The 13,460-nt window shown below is 76.2% G+C and overlaps 13 non-coding genes across 13 annotated transcripts; all 13 read right to left on the reverse strand.

Annotated features, from left to right (window-relative positions):
- Nucleotides 1-485: 485 nt before the first annotated feature.
- LOC132351226 (5S ribosomal RNA) lies at nucleotides 486-604 on the reverse strand. The gene has a single exon (XR_009498169.1). It is a non-coding gene; the product is annotated as a 5S ribosomal RNA (ribosomal RNA).
- An 880-nt stretch (nucleotides 605-1,484) lies between these two features.
- LOC132351227 (5S ribosomal RNA) lies at nucleotides 1,485-1,603 on the reverse strand. Its single transcript, XR_009498170.1, has one exon. It is a non-coding gene; the product is annotated as a 5S ribosomal RNA (ribosomal RNA).
- Nucleotides 1,604-2,515: 912 nt separating this feature from the next.
- LOC132351228 (5S ribosomal RNA) lies at nucleotides 2,516-2,634 on the reverse strand. Its single transcript, XR_009498171.1, has one exon. It is a non-coding gene; the product is annotated as a 5S ribosomal RNA (ribosomal RNA).
- Nucleotides 2,635-3,538: 904 nt separating this feature from the next.
- Nucleotides 3,539-3,657, reverse strand: LOC132351301 (5S ribosomal RNA). Its single transcript, XR_009498243.1, has one exon. It is a non-coding gene; the product is annotated as a 5S ribosomal RNA (ribosomal RNA).
- An 881-nt stretch (nucleotides 3,658-4,538) lies between these two features.
- Nucleotides 4,539-4,657, reverse strand: LOC132351290 (5S ribosomal RNA). Its single transcript, XR_009498230.1, has one exon. It is a non-coding gene; the product is annotated as a 5S ribosomal RNA (ribosomal RNA).
- Nucleotides 4,658-5,577: 920 nt separating this feature from the next.
- Nucleotides 5,578-5,696, reverse strand: LOC132351229 (5S ribosomal RNA). The gene has a single exon (XR_009498172.1). It is a non-coding gene; the product is annotated as a 5S ribosomal RNA (ribosomal RNA).
- An 882-nt stretch (nucleotides 5,697-6,578) lies between these two features.
- LOC132351230 (5S ribosomal RNA) lies at nucleotides 6,579-6,697 on the reverse strand. Its single transcript, XR_009498173.1, has one exon. It is a non-coding gene; the product is annotated as a 5S ribosomal RNA (ribosomal RNA).
- An 880-nt stretch (nucleotides 6,698-7,577) lies between these two features.
- On the reverse strand, nucleotides 7,578-7,696 carry LOC132351291 (5S ribosomal RNA). Its single transcript, XR_009498231.1, has one exon. It is a non-coding gene; the product is annotated as a 5S ribosomal RNA (ribosomal RNA).
- A 922-nt stretch (nucleotides 7,697-8,618) lies between these two features.
- Nucleotides 8,619-8,737, reverse strand: LOC132351231 (5S ribosomal RNA). Its single transcript, XR_009498174.1, has one exon. It is a non-coding gene; the product is annotated as a 5S ribosomal RNA (ribosomal RNA).
- Nucleotides 8,738-9,642: 905 nt separating this feature from the next.
- LOC132351232 (5S ribosomal RNA) lies at nucleotides 9,643-9,761 on the reverse strand. Its single transcript, XR_009498175.1, has one exon. It is a non-coding gene; the product is annotated as a 5S ribosomal RNA (ribosomal RNA).
- Nucleotides 9,762-10,642: 881 nt separating this feature from the next.
- LOC132351293 (5S ribosomal RNA) lies at nucleotides 10,643-10,761 on the reverse strand. Its single transcript, XR_009498234.1, has one exon. It is a non-coding gene; the product is annotated as a 5S ribosomal RNA (ribosomal RNA).
- Nucleotides 10,762-11,682: 921 nt separating this feature from the next.
- On the reverse strand, nucleotides 11,683-11,801 carry LOC132351234 (5S ribosomal RNA). Its single transcript, XR_009498177.1, has one exon. It is a non-coding gene; the product is annotated as a 5S ribosomal RNA (ribosomal RNA).
- An 878-nt stretch (nucleotides 11,802-12,679) lies between these two features.
- LOC132351327 (5S ribosomal RNA) lies at nucleotides 12,680-12,796 on the reverse strand. Its single transcript, XR_009498270.1, has one exon. It is a non-coding gene; the product is annotated as a 5S ribosomal RNA (ribosomal RNA).
- Nucleotides 12,797-13,460: the final 664 nt, after the last annotated feature.

Genomic DNA, 13,460 nt, shown 5'->3' on the forward strand with positions numbered 1-13,460 from the left:
ACCCTTGCCCCCACGCCACCCGCCGAGCACAGGACCCGGCGCCTTGCGGCCGGCCGGCCCGGAGAACCGGCCCCGGCCCCCGCCCCCGCTCCCGCCCCCCGGCCGTGGCGAAACGGCGGCGGGGGGAGGGGGGGAGCTTTTTCCGGAGGGAGCTGTGGAGAGACACACCGGCAGACAGGTGGCTGCGCCGGGGCTGGGCGCGAGTGGGGGCGGCCAGGTGCAGGTCAAGGGGCTCGCGGGCCGGACGGCCGGCACCCGGGCCTGAGGCGGAGTCTGGGTCCGGGCCAGCCACCCCGGGAGCGGCTGGGATGCGGCTGCCTTCCAGGGCCGCCTTCTGGCCGCCTGGCCGGCCAGGCAGGCGGAGAGCGCCCCCTCTGGCGCGCTCTGGTGGGAGGGGTCGGAGGTAGGTGGGGCCTGCAGCGGTGCCCAGCGGCGGGGGCGGAGGCGGCGGGCGACTAAAGGAGAGGGCGGAGCGGGAGGCAAAAAGCCTACAGCACCCGGTATTCCCAGGCGGTCTCCCATCCAAGTACTAACCAGGCCCGACCCTGCTTAGCTTCCGAGATCAGACGAGATCGGGCGCGTTCAGGGTGGTATGGCCGTAGACGCAGGAGGGGCCCGCGGGGTGCCTCTTGAGGCCCAGCTTCGCTGGCCCTTGCGCCTTACCGCCATGCCGGCGGCCAGCCCTCTCCGGCAGGGTCCTGCCGCCCGCCCAGGCAGGCGACAGGAGGCCTCGGGGACCCGGGGGTGGCGGAGTGGTGGGCGACCTCGCAGCCCAGGGCGGGCGGGACGCTCCAGGCCCGTCGGCGCTTGGCGCCCCGCCGCAGATCCCGCTCGACGCTCACAGGGACGTGGCCCCGGAGGCTTCAGGGCACGGCGGCCGCGGTCCCTTGGGCAGCCCCCCCTGCCCGCCCACGCGGAGTTAGGCGCAGCCCGGCCGGGCAGCAGCTGGCCCGAAGCCACTGGGAGCCACCACTGAGTGGGCACGGCCCCTTAGCCCCAGCAAGGCCACCCTTGCCCCCACGCCGCCCGCCGAGCACAGGACCCCGCCCCTGGTGGCTGGCAGGCCCGGGGAAGCGGCCACGGCCCCCGCCCCCGCTCCCGCCCCCGGCCGAGGCGAAACGGCCGGGGGGGGGGCCTTTTCCCAGAGGGAGCTGCGGAGAGACACACGGGCAGACAGCTGGCTGCGGCGCGGCTGGGCTCTGGTGGGCGCGGCCAAGTGCAGGTCGAGGGCCTCGCGGGCCGCACGGCCGGCACCCCGGCCTGCGGCGGAGTCTGGGTCCGGGCCAGCCACCACGGGAGCGGCTGGGGTGCGGCTGCCTTCCAGGGCCGCCTTCTGGCCTCCTGGCCGGCCAGGCAGGCGGGGAGCGCCCCCTCTGGCGCGCTGTGGTGGGAGGGGTCGGAGGTAGGTGGGGCCTGCAGCGGTGCCCGGCGGCGGGGGCGGAGGCGGCGGGCGACTAAAGGAGAGGGCGGAGCGGGAGGCAAAAAGCCTACAGCACCCGGTATTCCCAGGCGGTCTCCCATCCAAGTACTAACCAGGCCCGACCCTGCTTAGCTTCCGAGATCAGACGAGATCGGGCGCGTTCAGGGTGGTATGGCCGTAGACGCAGGAGGGGCCCGCGGGGTGCCTCTTGAGGCCCAGCTTCGCTGGCCCTTGCGCCTTACCGCCATGCCGGCGGCCAGCCCTCTCCGGCAGGGCCCTGCCGCCCGCCCAGGCAGGCGACAGGAGGCCTCGGGGACCCGGGGGTGGCGGAGTGGTGGGCGACCTCGCAGCCCAGGGCGGGCGGGACGCTCCAGGCCCGTCGGCGCTTGGCGCCCCGCCGCAGATCCCGCTCGACGCTCACAGGGACGTGGCCCCGGAGGCTTCAGGGCCCGGGGCCCGCGGGCCCTTGGGCCTCCCCGCTGCCCGCCCACGCGGCGCTAGGCGCAGCCCAGCCGCAGCCCGGGCCGGCCCTCCTGCCCGACGGCAGTCGGCCCTTAACCCACTGGGAGCCACCATTGAGTCACCACGGCCCCTTAGCCCCAGCAAGGCCACCCTTGCCCCCACGCCACCCGCCGAGCACAGGACCCGGCGCCTTGCGGCCGGCCGGCCCGGAGAACCGGCCCCGGCCCCCGCCCCCGCTCCCGCCCCCCGGCCGTGGCGAAACGGCGGCGGGGGGAGGGGGGGAGCTTTTTCCGGAGGGAGCTGTGGAGAGACACACCGGCAGACAGGTGGCTGCGCCGGGGCTGGGCGCGAGTGGGGGCGGCCAGGTGCAGGTCAAGGGGCTCGCGGGCCGGACGGCCGGCACCCGGGCCTGAGGCGGAGTCTGGGTCCGGGCCAGCCACCCCGGGAGCGGCTGGGATGCGGCTGCCTTCCAGGGCCGCCTTCTGGCCGCCTGGCCGGCCAGGCAGGCGGAGAGCGCCCCCTCTGGCGCGCTGTGGTGGGAGGGGTCGGAGGTAGGTGGGGCCTGCAGCGGTGCCCGGCGGCGGGGGCGGAGGCGGCGGGCGACTAAAGGAGAGGGCGGAGCGGGAGGCAAAAAGCCTACAGCACCCGGTATTCCCAGGCGGTCTCCCATCCAAGTACTAACCAGGCCCGACCCTGCTTAGCTTCCGAGATCAGACGAGATCGGGCGCGTTCAGGGTGGTATGGCCGTAGACGCAGGAGGGGCCCGCGGGGTGCCTCTTGAGGCCCAGCTTCGCTGGCCCTTGCGCCTTACCGCCATGCCGGCGGCCAGCCCTCTCCGGCAGGGCCCTGCCGCCCGCCCAGGCAGGCGACAGGAGGCCTCGGGGACCCGGGGGTGGCGGAGTGGTGGGCGACCTCGCAGCCCAGGGCGGGCGGGACGCTCCAGGCCCGTCGGCGCTTGGCGCCCCGCCGCAGATCCCGCTCGACGCTCACAGGGACGTGGCCCCGGAGGCTTCAGGGCACGGCGGCCGCGGTCCCTTGGGCATCCCCCCCTGCCCGCCCACGCGGAGTTAGGCGCAGCCCGGCCACGGCCGGGCCGGCCCTCCGGCCGGGCAGCAGCTGGCCCGAAGCCACTGGGAGCCACCACTGAGTGGGCACGGCCCCTTAGCCCCAGCAAGGCCACCCTTGCCCCCACGCCGCCCGCCGAGCACAGGACCCCGCCCCTGGTGGCCGGCAGGCCCGGGGAAGCGGCCACGGCCCCCGCCCCGGCTCCCGCCCCCGGCCGAGGCGAAACGGCCGGGGGGGGGGGGCTTTTCCCGGAGGGAGCTGCGGAGAGACACACGGGCAGACAGCTGGCTGCGGCGCGGCTGGGCTCTGGTGGGCGCGGCCAAGTGCAGGTCGAGGGCCTCGCGGGCCGCACGGCCGGCACCCCGGCCTGCGGCGGAGTCTGGGTCCGGGCCAGCCACCACGGGAGCGGCTGGGGTGCGGCTGCCTTCCAGGGCCGCCTTCTGGCCTCCTGGCCGGCCAGGCAGGCGGGGAGCGCCCCCTCTGGCGCGCTGTGGTGGGAGGGGTCGGAGGTAGGTGGGGCCTGCAGCGGTGCCCGGCGGCGGGGGCGGAGGCGGCGGGCGACTAAAGGAGAGGGCGGAGCGGGAGGCAAAAAGCCTACAACACCCGGTATTCCCAGGCGGTCTCCCATCCAAGTACTAACCAGGCCCGACCCTGCTTAGCTTCCGAGATCAGACGAGATCGGGCGCGTTCAGGGTGGTATGGCCGTAGACGCAGGAGGGGCCCGCGGGGTGCCTCTTGAGGCCCAGCTTCGCTGGCCCTTGCGCCTTACCGCCATGCCGGCGGCCAGCCCTCTCCGGCAGGGTCCTGCCGCCCGCCCAGGCAGGCGACAGGAGGCCTCGGGGACCCGGGGGTGGCGGAGTGGTGGGCGACCTCGCAGCCCAGGGCGGGCGGGACGCTCCAGGCCCGTCGGCGCTTGGCGCCCCGCCGCAGATCCCGCTCGACGCTCACAGGGACGTGGCCCCGGAGGCTTCAGGGCACGGCGGCCGCGGTCCCTTGGGCAGCCCCCCCTGCCCGCCCACGCGGAGTTAGGCGCAGCCCGGCCGGGCAGCAGCTGGCCCGAAGCCACTGGGAGCCACCACTGAGTGGGCACGGCCCCTTAGCCCCAGCAAGGCCACCCTTGCCCCCACGCCGCCCGCCGAGCACAGGACCCCGCCCCTGGTGGCTGGCAGGCCCGGGGAAGCGGCCACGGCCCCCGCCCCCGCTCCCGCCCCCGGCCGAGGCGAAACGGCCGGGGGGGGGGGCCTTTTCCCGGAGGGAGCTGCGGAGAGACACACGGGCAGACAGCTGGCTGCGGCGCGGCTGGGCTCTGGTGGGCGCGGCCAAGTGCAGGTCGAGGGCCTCGCGGGCCGCACGGCCGGCACCCCGGCCTGCGGCGGAGTCTGGGTCCGGGCCAGCCACCCCGGGAGCGGCTGGGATGCGGCTGCCTTCCAGGGCCGCCTTCTGGCCGCCTGGCCGGCCAGGCAGGCGGAGAGCGCCCCCTCTGGCGCGCTGTGGTGGGAGGGGTCGGAGGTAGGTGGGGCCTGCAGCGGTGCCTGGCGGCGAGGGCGGAGGCGGCGGGCGACTAAAGGAGAGGGCGGAGCGGGAGGCAAAAAGCCTACAGCACCCGGTATTCCCAGGCGGTCTCCCATCCAAGTACTAACCAGGCCCGACCCTGCTTAGCTTCCGAGATCAGACGAGATCGGGCGCGTTCAGGGTGGTATGGCCATAGACGCAAGAGGGGCCCGCGGAGTGCCTCTTGAGGCCCAGCTTCGCTGGCGCTTGCGCCTTACCGCCATGCCGGCGGCCAGCCCGCCCCGGCAGGGCCCCGCCGCCCGCCCAGGCAGGGGAAGGGCGACCTCGGGTACCGGGGCGGGGGGGGGGGGCGGAGGGGTTGGCGACCTCCCAGCCCAGGGCGGGCGGGACCCACCAAACCGTTCGGCGCTTGGCGCCCTGCCCCAGATCCCGCACGTCGCTCACAGGGACGTGGCCCCGGAGGCTTCAGGGCCCGGGGCCCGCGGGCCCTTGGGCCTCCCCGCTGCCCGCCCACGCGGCGCTAGGCGCAGCCCAGCCGCAGCCCGGGCCGGCCCTCCTGCCCGACGGCAGTCGGCCCTTAACCCACTGGGAGCCACCATTGAGTCACCACGGCCCCTTAGCCCCAGCAAGGCCACCCTTGCCCCCACGCCACCCGCCGAGCACAGGACCCGGCGCCTTGCGGCCGGCCGGCCCGGAGAACCGGCCCCGGCCCCCGCCCCCGCTCCCGCCCCCCGGCCGTGGCGAAACGGCGGCGGGGGGCGGGGGGGAGCTTTTTCCGGAGGGAGCTGTGGAGAGACACACCGGCAGACAGGTGGCTGCGCCGGGGCTGGGCGCGAGTGGGGGCGGCCAGGTGCAGGTCAAGGGGCTCGCGGGCCGGACGGCCGGCACCCGGGCCTGAGGCGGAGTCTGGGTCCGGGCCAGCCACCCCGGGAGCGGCTGGGATGCGGCTGCCTTCCAGGGCCGCCTTCTGGCCGCCTGGCCGGCCAGGCAGGCGGAGAGCGCCCCCTCTGGCGCGCTGTGGTGGGAGGGGTCGGAGGTAGGTGGGGCCTGCAGCGGTGCCCGGCGGCGGGGGCGGAGGCGGCGGGCGACTAAAGGAGAGGGCGGAGCGGGAGGCAAAAAGCCTACAGCACCCGGTATTCCCAGGCGGTCTCCCATCCAAGTACTAACCAGGCCCGACCCTGCTTAGCTTCCGAGATCAGACGAGATCGGGCGCGTTCAGGGTGGTATGGCCGTAGACGCAGGAGGGGCCCGCGGGGTGCCTCTTGAGGCCCAGCTTCGCTGGCCCTTGCGCCTTACCGCCATGCCGGCGGCCAGCCCTCTCCGGCAGGGCCCTGCCGCCCGCCCAGGCAGGCGACAGGAGGCCTCGGGGACCCGGGGGTGGCGGAGTGGTGGGCGACCTCGCAGCCCAGGGCGGGCGGGACGCTCCAGGCCCGTCGGCGCTTGGCGCCCCGCCGCAGATCCCGCTCGACGCTCACAGGGACGTGGCCCCGGAGGCTTCAGGGCACGGCGGCCGCGGTCCCTTGGGCATCCCCCCCTGCCCGCCCACGCGGAGTTAGGCGCAGCCCGGCCGGGCAGCAGCTGGCCCGAAGCCACTGGGAGCCACCACTGAGTGGGCACGGCCCCTTAGCCCCAGCAAGGCCACCCTTGCACCCACGCCGCCCGCCGAGCACAGGACCCCGCCCCTGGTGGCCGGCAGGCCCGGGGAAGCGGCCACGGCCCCCGCCCCGGCTCCCGCCCCCGGCCGAGGCGAAACGGCCGGGGGGGGGGGGGCTTTTCCCGGAGGGAGCTGCGGAGAGACACACGGGCAGACAGCTGGCTGCGGCGCGGCTGGGCTCTGGTGGGCGCGGCCAAGTGCAGGTCGAGGGCCTCGCGGGCCGCACGGCCGGCACCCCGGCCTGCGGCGGAGTCTGGGTCCGGGCCAGCCACCACGGGAGCGGCTGGGGTGCGGCTGCCTTCCAGGGCCGCCTTCTGGCCTCCTGGCCGGCCAGGCAGGCGGGGAGCGCCCCCTCTGGCGCGCTGTGGTGGGAGGGGTCGGAGGTAGGTGGGGCCTGCAGCGGTGCCCGGCGGCGGGGGCGGAGGCGGCGGGCGACTAAAGGAGAGGGCGGAGCGGGAGGCAAAAAGCCTACAGCACCCGGTATTCCCAGGCGGTCTCCCATCCAAGTACTAACCAGGCCCGACCCTGCTTAGCTTCCGAGATCAGACGAGATCGGGCGCGTTCAGGGTGGTATGGCCGTAGACGCAGGAGGGGCCCGCGGGGTGCCTCTTGAGGCCCAGCTTCGCTGGCCCTTGCGCCTTACCGCCATGCCGGCGGCCAGCCCTCTCCGGCAGGGCCCTGCCGCCCGCCCAGGCAGGCGACAGGAGGCCTCGGGGACCCGGGGGTGGCGGAGTGGTGGGCGACCTCGCAGCCCAGGGCGGGCGGGACGCTCCAGGCCCGTCGGCGCTTGGCGCCCCGCCGCAGATCCCGCTCGACGCTCACAGGGACGTGGCCCCGGAGGCTTCAGGGCACGGCGGCCGCGGTCCCTTGGGCATCCCCCCCTGCCCGCCCACGCGGAGTTAGGCGCAGCCCGGCCGGGCAGCAGCTGGCCCGAAGCCACTGGGAGCCACCACTGAGTGGGCACGGCCCCTTAGCCCCAGCAAGGCCACCCTTGCCCCCACGCCGCCCGCCGAGCACAGGACCCCGCCCCTGGTGGCTGGCAGGCCCGGGGAAGCGGCCACGGCCCCCGCCCCCGCTCCCGCCCCCGGCCGAGGCGAAACGGCCGGGGGGGGGGGCTTTTCCCGGAGGGAGCTGCGGAGAGACACACGGGCAGACAGCTGGCTGCGGCGCGGCTGGGCTCTGGTGGGCGCGGCCAAGTGCAGGTCGAGGGCCTCGCGGGCCGCACGGCCGGCACCCCGGCCTGCGGCGGAGTCTGGGTCCGGGCCAGCCACCCCGGGAGCGGCTGGGATGCGGCTGCCTTCCAGGGCCGCCTTCTGGCCGCCTGGCCGGCCAGGCAGGCGGAGAGCGCCCCCTCTGGCGCGCTGTGGTGGGAGGGGTCGGAGGTAGGTGGGGCCTGCAGCGGTGCCCGGCGGCGGGGGCGGAGGCGGCGGGCGACTAAAGGAGAGGGCGGAGCGGGAGGCAAAAAGCCTACAGCACCCGGTATTCCCAGGCGGTCTCCCATCCAAGTACTAACCAGGCCCGACCCTGCTTAGCTTCCGAGATCAGACGAGATCGGGCGCGTTCAGGGTGGTATGGCCATAGACGCAAGAGAGGCCCGCGGAGTGCCTCTTGAGGCCCAGCTTCGCTGGCGCTTGCGCCTTACCGCCATGCCGGCGGCCAGCCCGCCCCGGCAGGGCCCCGCCGCCCGCCCAGGCAGGGGAAGGGCGACCTCGGGTACCGGGGCGGGGGTGGGGGTGGCGGAGGGGTTGGCGACCTCCCAGCCCAGGGCGGGCGGGACCCACCAAACCGTTCGGCGCTTGGCGCCCTGCCCCAGATCCCGCACGTCGCTCACAGGGACGTGGCCCCGGAGGCTTCAGGGCCCGGGGCCCGCGGGCCCTTGGGCCTCCCCGCTGCCCGCCCACGCGGCGCTAGGCGCAGCCCAGCCGCAGCCCGGGCCGGCCCTCCTGCCCGACGGCAGTCGGCCCTTAACCCACTGGGAGCCACCATTGAGTCACCACGGCCCCTTAGCCCCAGCAAGGCCACCCTTGCCCCCACGCCACCCGCCGAGCACAGGACCCGGCGCCTTGCGGCCGGCCGGCCCGGAGAACCGGCCCCGGCCCCCGCCCCCGCTCCCGCCCCCCGGCCGTGGCGAAACGGCGGCGGGGGGAGGGGGGGAGCTTTTTCCGGAGGGAGCTGTGGAGAGACACACCGGCAGACAGGTGGCTGCGCCGGGGCTGGGCGCGAGTGGGGGCGGCCAGGTGCAGGTCAAGGGGCTCGCGGGCCGGACGGCCGGCACCCGGGCCTGAGGCGGAGTCTGGGTCCGGGCCAGCCACCCCGGGAGCGGCTGGGATGCGGCTGCCTTCCAGGGCCGCCTTCTGGCCGCCTGGCCGGCCAGGCAGGCGGAGAGCGCCCCCTCTGGCGCGCTGTGGTGGGAGGGGTCGGAGGTAGGTGGGGCCTGCAGCGGTGCCCGGCGGCGGGGGCGGAGGCGGCGGGCGACTAAAGGAGAGGGCGGAGCGGGAGGCAAAAAGCCTACAGCACCCGGTATTCCCAGGCGGTCTCCCATCCAAGTACTAACCAGGCCCGACCCTGCTTAGCTTCCGAGATCAGACGAGATCGGGCGCGTTCAGGGTGGTATGGCCGTAGACGCAGGAGGGGCCCGCGGGGTGCCTCTTGAGGCCCAGCTTCGCTGGCCCTTGCGCCTTACCGCCATGCCGGCGGCCAGCCCTCTCCGGCAGGGCCCTGCCGCCCGCCCAGGCAGGCGACAGGAGGCCTCGGGGACCCGGGGGTGGCGGAGTGGTGGGCGACCTCGCAGCCCAGGGCGGGCGGGACGCTCCAGGCCCGTCGGCGCTTGGCGCCCCGCCGCAGATCCCGCTCGACGCTCACAGGGACGTGGCCCCGGAGGCTTCAGGGCACGGCGGCCGCGGTCCCTTGGGCATCCCCCCCTGCCCGCCCACGCGGAGTTAGGCGCAGCCCGGCCACGGCCGGGCCGGCCCTCCGGCCGGGCAGCAGCTGGCCCGAAGCCACTGGGAGCCACCACTGAGTGGGCACGGCCCCTTAGCCCCAGCAAGGCCACCCTTGCCCCCACGCCGCCCGCCGAGCACAGGACCCCGCCCCTGGTGGCCGGCAGGCCCGGGGAAGCGGCCACGGCCCCCGCCCCGGCTCCCGCCCCCGGCCGAGGCGAAACGGCCGGGGGGGGGGGGGCTTTTCCCGGAGGGAGCTGCGGAGAGACACACGGGCAGACAGCTGGCTGCGGCGCGGCTGGGCTCTGGTGGGCGCGGCCAAGTGCAGGTCGAGGGCCTCGCGGGCCGCACGGCCGGCACCCCGGCCTGCGGCGGAGTCTGGGTCCGGGCCAGCCACCACGGGAGCGGCTGGGGTGCGGCTGCCTTCCAGGGCCGCCTTCTGGCCTCCTGGCCGGCCAGGCAGGCGGGGAGCGCCCCCTCTGGCGCGCTGTGGTGGGAGGGGTCGGAGGTAGGTGGGGCCTGCAGCGGTGCCCGGCGGCGGGGGCGGAGGCGGCGGGCGACTAAAGGAGAGGGCGGAGCGGGAGGCAAAAAGCCTACAGCACCCGGTATTCCCAGGCGGTCTCCCATCCAAGTACTAACCAGGCCCGACCCTGCTTAGCTTCCGAGATCAGACGAGATCGGGCGCGTTCAGGGTGGTATGGCCGTAGACGCAGGAGGGGCCCGCGGGGTGCCTCTTGAGGCCCAGCTTCGCTGGCCCTTGCGCCTTACCGCCATGCCGGCGGCCAGCCCTCTCCGGCAGGGTCCTGCCGCCCGCCCAGGCAGGCGACAGGAGGCCTCGGGGACCCGGGGGTGGCGGAGTGGTGGGCGACCTCGCAGCCCAGGGCGGGCGGGACGCTCCAGGCCCGTCGGCGCTTGGCGCCCCGCCGCAGATCCCGCTCGACGCTCACAGGGACGTGGCCCCGGAGGCTTCAGGGCACGGCGGCCGCGGTCCCTTGGGCAGCCCCCCCTGCCCGCCCACGCGGAGTTAGGCGCAGCCCGGCCGGGCAGCAGCTGGCCCGAAGCCACTGGGAGCCACCACTGAGTGGGCACGGCCCCTTAGCCCCAGCAAGGCCACCCTTGCCCCCACGCCGCCCGCCGAGCACAGGACCCCGCCCCTGGTGGCTGGCAGGCCCGGGGAAGCGGCCACGGCCCCCGCCCCCGCTCCCGCCCCCGGCCGAGGCGAAACGGCCGGGGGGGGGGGGCTTTTCCCGGAGGGAGCTGCGGAGAGACACACGGGCAGACAGCTGGCTGCGGCGCGGCTGGGCTCTGGTGGGCGCGGCCAAGTGCAGGTCGAGGGCCTCGCGGGCCGCACGGCCGGCACCCCGGCCTGCGGCGGAGTCTGGGTCCGGGCCAGCCACCCCGGGAGCGGCTGGGATGCGGCTGCCTTCCAGGGCCGCCTTCTGGCCGCCTGGCCGGCCAGGCAGGCGGAGAGCGCCCCCTCTGGCGCGCTGTGGTGGGAGGGGTCGGAGGTAGGTGGGGCCTGCAGCGGTGCCCGGCGGCGGGGGCGGAGGCGGCGGGCGACTAAAGGAGAGGGCGGAGCGGGAGGCAAAAAGCCTACAGCACCCGGTATTCCCAGGCGGTCTCCCATCCAAGTACTAACCAGGCCCGACCCTGCTTAGCTTCCGAGATCAGACGAGATCGGGCGCGTTCAGGGTGGTATGGCCATAGACGCAAGAGAGGCCCGCGGAGTGCCTCTTGAGGCCCAGCTTCGCTGGCGCTTGCGCCTTACCGCCATGCCGGCGGCCAGCCCGCCCCGGCAGGGCCCCGCCGCCCGCCCAGGCAGGGGAAGGGCGACCTCGGGTACCGGGGCGGGGGTGGGGGTGGCGGAGGGGTTGGCGACCTCCCAGCCCAGGGCGGGCGGGACCCACCAAACCGTTCGGCGCTTGGCGCCCTGCCCCAGATCCCGCACGTCGCTCACAGGGACGTGGCCCCGGAGGCTTCAGGGCCCGGGGCCCGCGGGCCCTTGGGCCTCCCCGCTGCCCGCCCACGCGGCGCTAGGCGCAGCCCAGCCGCAGCCCGGGCCGGCCCTCCTGCCCGACGGCAGTCGGCCCTTAACCCACTGGGAGCCACCATTGAGTCACCACGGCCCCTTAGCCCCAGCAAGGCCACCCTTGCCCCCACGCCACCCGCCGAGCACAGGACCCGGCGCCTTGCGGCCGGCCGGCCCGGAGAACCGGCCCCGGCCCCCGCCCCCGCTCCCGCCCCCCGGCCGTGGCGAAACGGCGGCGGGGGGAGGGGGGGAGCTTTTTCCGGAGGGAGCTGTGGAGAGACACACCGGCAGACAGGTGGCTGCGCCGGGGCTGGGCGCGAGTGGGGGCGGCCAGGTGCAGGTCAAGGGCTCGCGGGCCGGACGGCCGGCACCCGGGCCTGAGGCGGAGTCTGGGTCCGGGCCAGCCACCCCGGGAGCGGCTGGGATGCGGCTGCCTTCCAGGGCCGCCTTCTGGCCGCCTGGCCGGCCAGGCAGGCGGAGAGCGCCCCCTCTGGCGCGCTGTGGTGGGAGGGGTCGGAGGTAGGTGGGGCCTGCAGCGGTGCCCAGCGGCGGGGGCGGAGGCGGCGGGCGACTAAAGGAGAGGGCGGAGCGGGAGGCAAAAAGCCTACAGCACCCGGTATTCCCAGGCGGTCTCCCATCCAAGTACTAACCAGGCCCGACCCTGCTTAGCTTCCGAGATCAGACGAGATCGGGCGCGTTCAGGGTGGTATGGCCGTAGACGCAGGAGGGGCCCGCGGGGTGCCTCTTGAGGCCCAGCTTCGCTGGCCCTTGCGCCTTACCGCCATGCCGGCGGCCAGCCCTCTCCGGCAGGGTCCTGCCGCCCGCCCAGGCAGGCGACAGGAGGCCTCGGGGACCCGGGGGTGGCGGAGTGGTGGGCGACCTCGCAGCCCAGGGCGGGCGGGACGCTCCAGGCCCGTCGGCGCTTGGCGCCCCGCCGCAGATCCCGCTCGACGCTCACAGGGACGTGGCCCCGGAGGCTTCAGGGCACGGCGGCCGCGGTCCCTTGGGCAGCCCCCCCTGCCCGCCCACGCGGAGTTAGGCGCAGCCCGGCCGGGCAGCAGCTGGCCCGAAGCCACTGGGAGCCACCACTGAGTGGGCACGGCCCCTTAGCCCCAGCAAGGCCACCCTTGCCCCCACGCCGCCCGCCGAGCACAGGACCCCCGCCCCTGGTGGCTGGCAGGCCCGGGGAAGCGGCCACGGCCCCCGCCCCCGCTCCCGCCCCCGGCCGAGGCGAAACGGCCGGGGGGGGGCCTTTTCCCGGAGGAGCTGCGGAGAGACACACGGGCAGACAGCTGGCTGCGGCGCGGCTGGGCTCTGGTGGGCGCGGCCAAGTGCAGGTCGAGGGCCTCGCGGGCCGCACGGCCGGCACCCCGGCCTGCCGGCGGAGTCTGGGTCCGGGCCAGCCACCACGGGAGCGGCTGGGTGCGGCTGCCTTCCAGGGCCGCCTTCTGGCCTCCTGGCCGGCCAGGCAGGCGGGGAGCGCCCCCTCTGGCGCGCTGTGGTGGAGGGGTCGGAGGTAGGTGGGGCCTGCAGCGGTGCCCGGCGGCGGGGGCGGAGGCGGCGGGCGACTAAAGGAGAGGGCGGAGCGGGAGGCAAAAAGCCTACAGCACCCGGTATTCCAGGCGGTCTCCCATCCAAGTACTAACCAGGCCGACCCTGCTTAGCTTCCGAGATCAGACGAGATCGGGCGCGTTCAGGGTGGTATGGCCGTAGACGCAGGAGGGCCCGCGGGGTGCCTCTTGAGGCCCAGCTTCGCTGGCCCTTGCGCCTTACCGCCATGCCGGCGGCCAGCCCTCTCCGGCAGGGCCCTGCGCCCGCCCAGGCAGGCGACAGGAGGCCTCGGGGACCCGGGGGTGGCGGAGTGGTGGGCGACCTCGCAGCCCAGGGCGGGCGGGACGCTCCAGGCCCGTCGGCGCTTGGCGCCCCGCCGCAGATCCCGCTCGACGCTCACAGGGACGTGGCCCCGGAGGCTTCAGGGCACGGCGGCCGCGGTCCCTTGGGCAGCCCCCCTGCCCGCCCACGCGGAGTTAGGCGCAGCCCGGCCGGGCAGCAGCTGGCCCGAAGCCACTGGGAGCCACCACTGAGTGGGCACGGCCCCTTAGCCCCAGCAAGGCCACCCTTGCCCCCACGCCGCCCGCCGAGCACAGGACCCCGCCCCTGGTGGCTGGCAGGCCCGGGGAAGCGGCCACGGCCCCCGCCCCCGCTCCCCGGCCCCCGGCCGAGGCGAAACGGCGGGGGGGGGGGCTTTTCCCGGAGGGAGCTGCGGAGAGACACACGGGCAGACAGCTGGCTGCGGCGCGGCTGGGCTCTGGTGGGCGCGGCCAAGTGCAGGTCGAGGGCCTCGCGGGCCGCACGGCCGGCACCCCGGCCTGCGGCGGA

Source organism: Balaenoptera ricei, chromosome 16 (genome assembly GCF_028023285.1).
Source record: "Balaenoptera ricei isolate mBalRic1 chromosome 16, mBalRic1.hap2, whole genome shotgun sequence".
NCBI classification, from domain to species: Eukaryota; Metazoa; Chordata; class Mammalia; order Artiodactyla; family Balaenopteridae; genus Balaenoptera; species Balaenoptera ricei.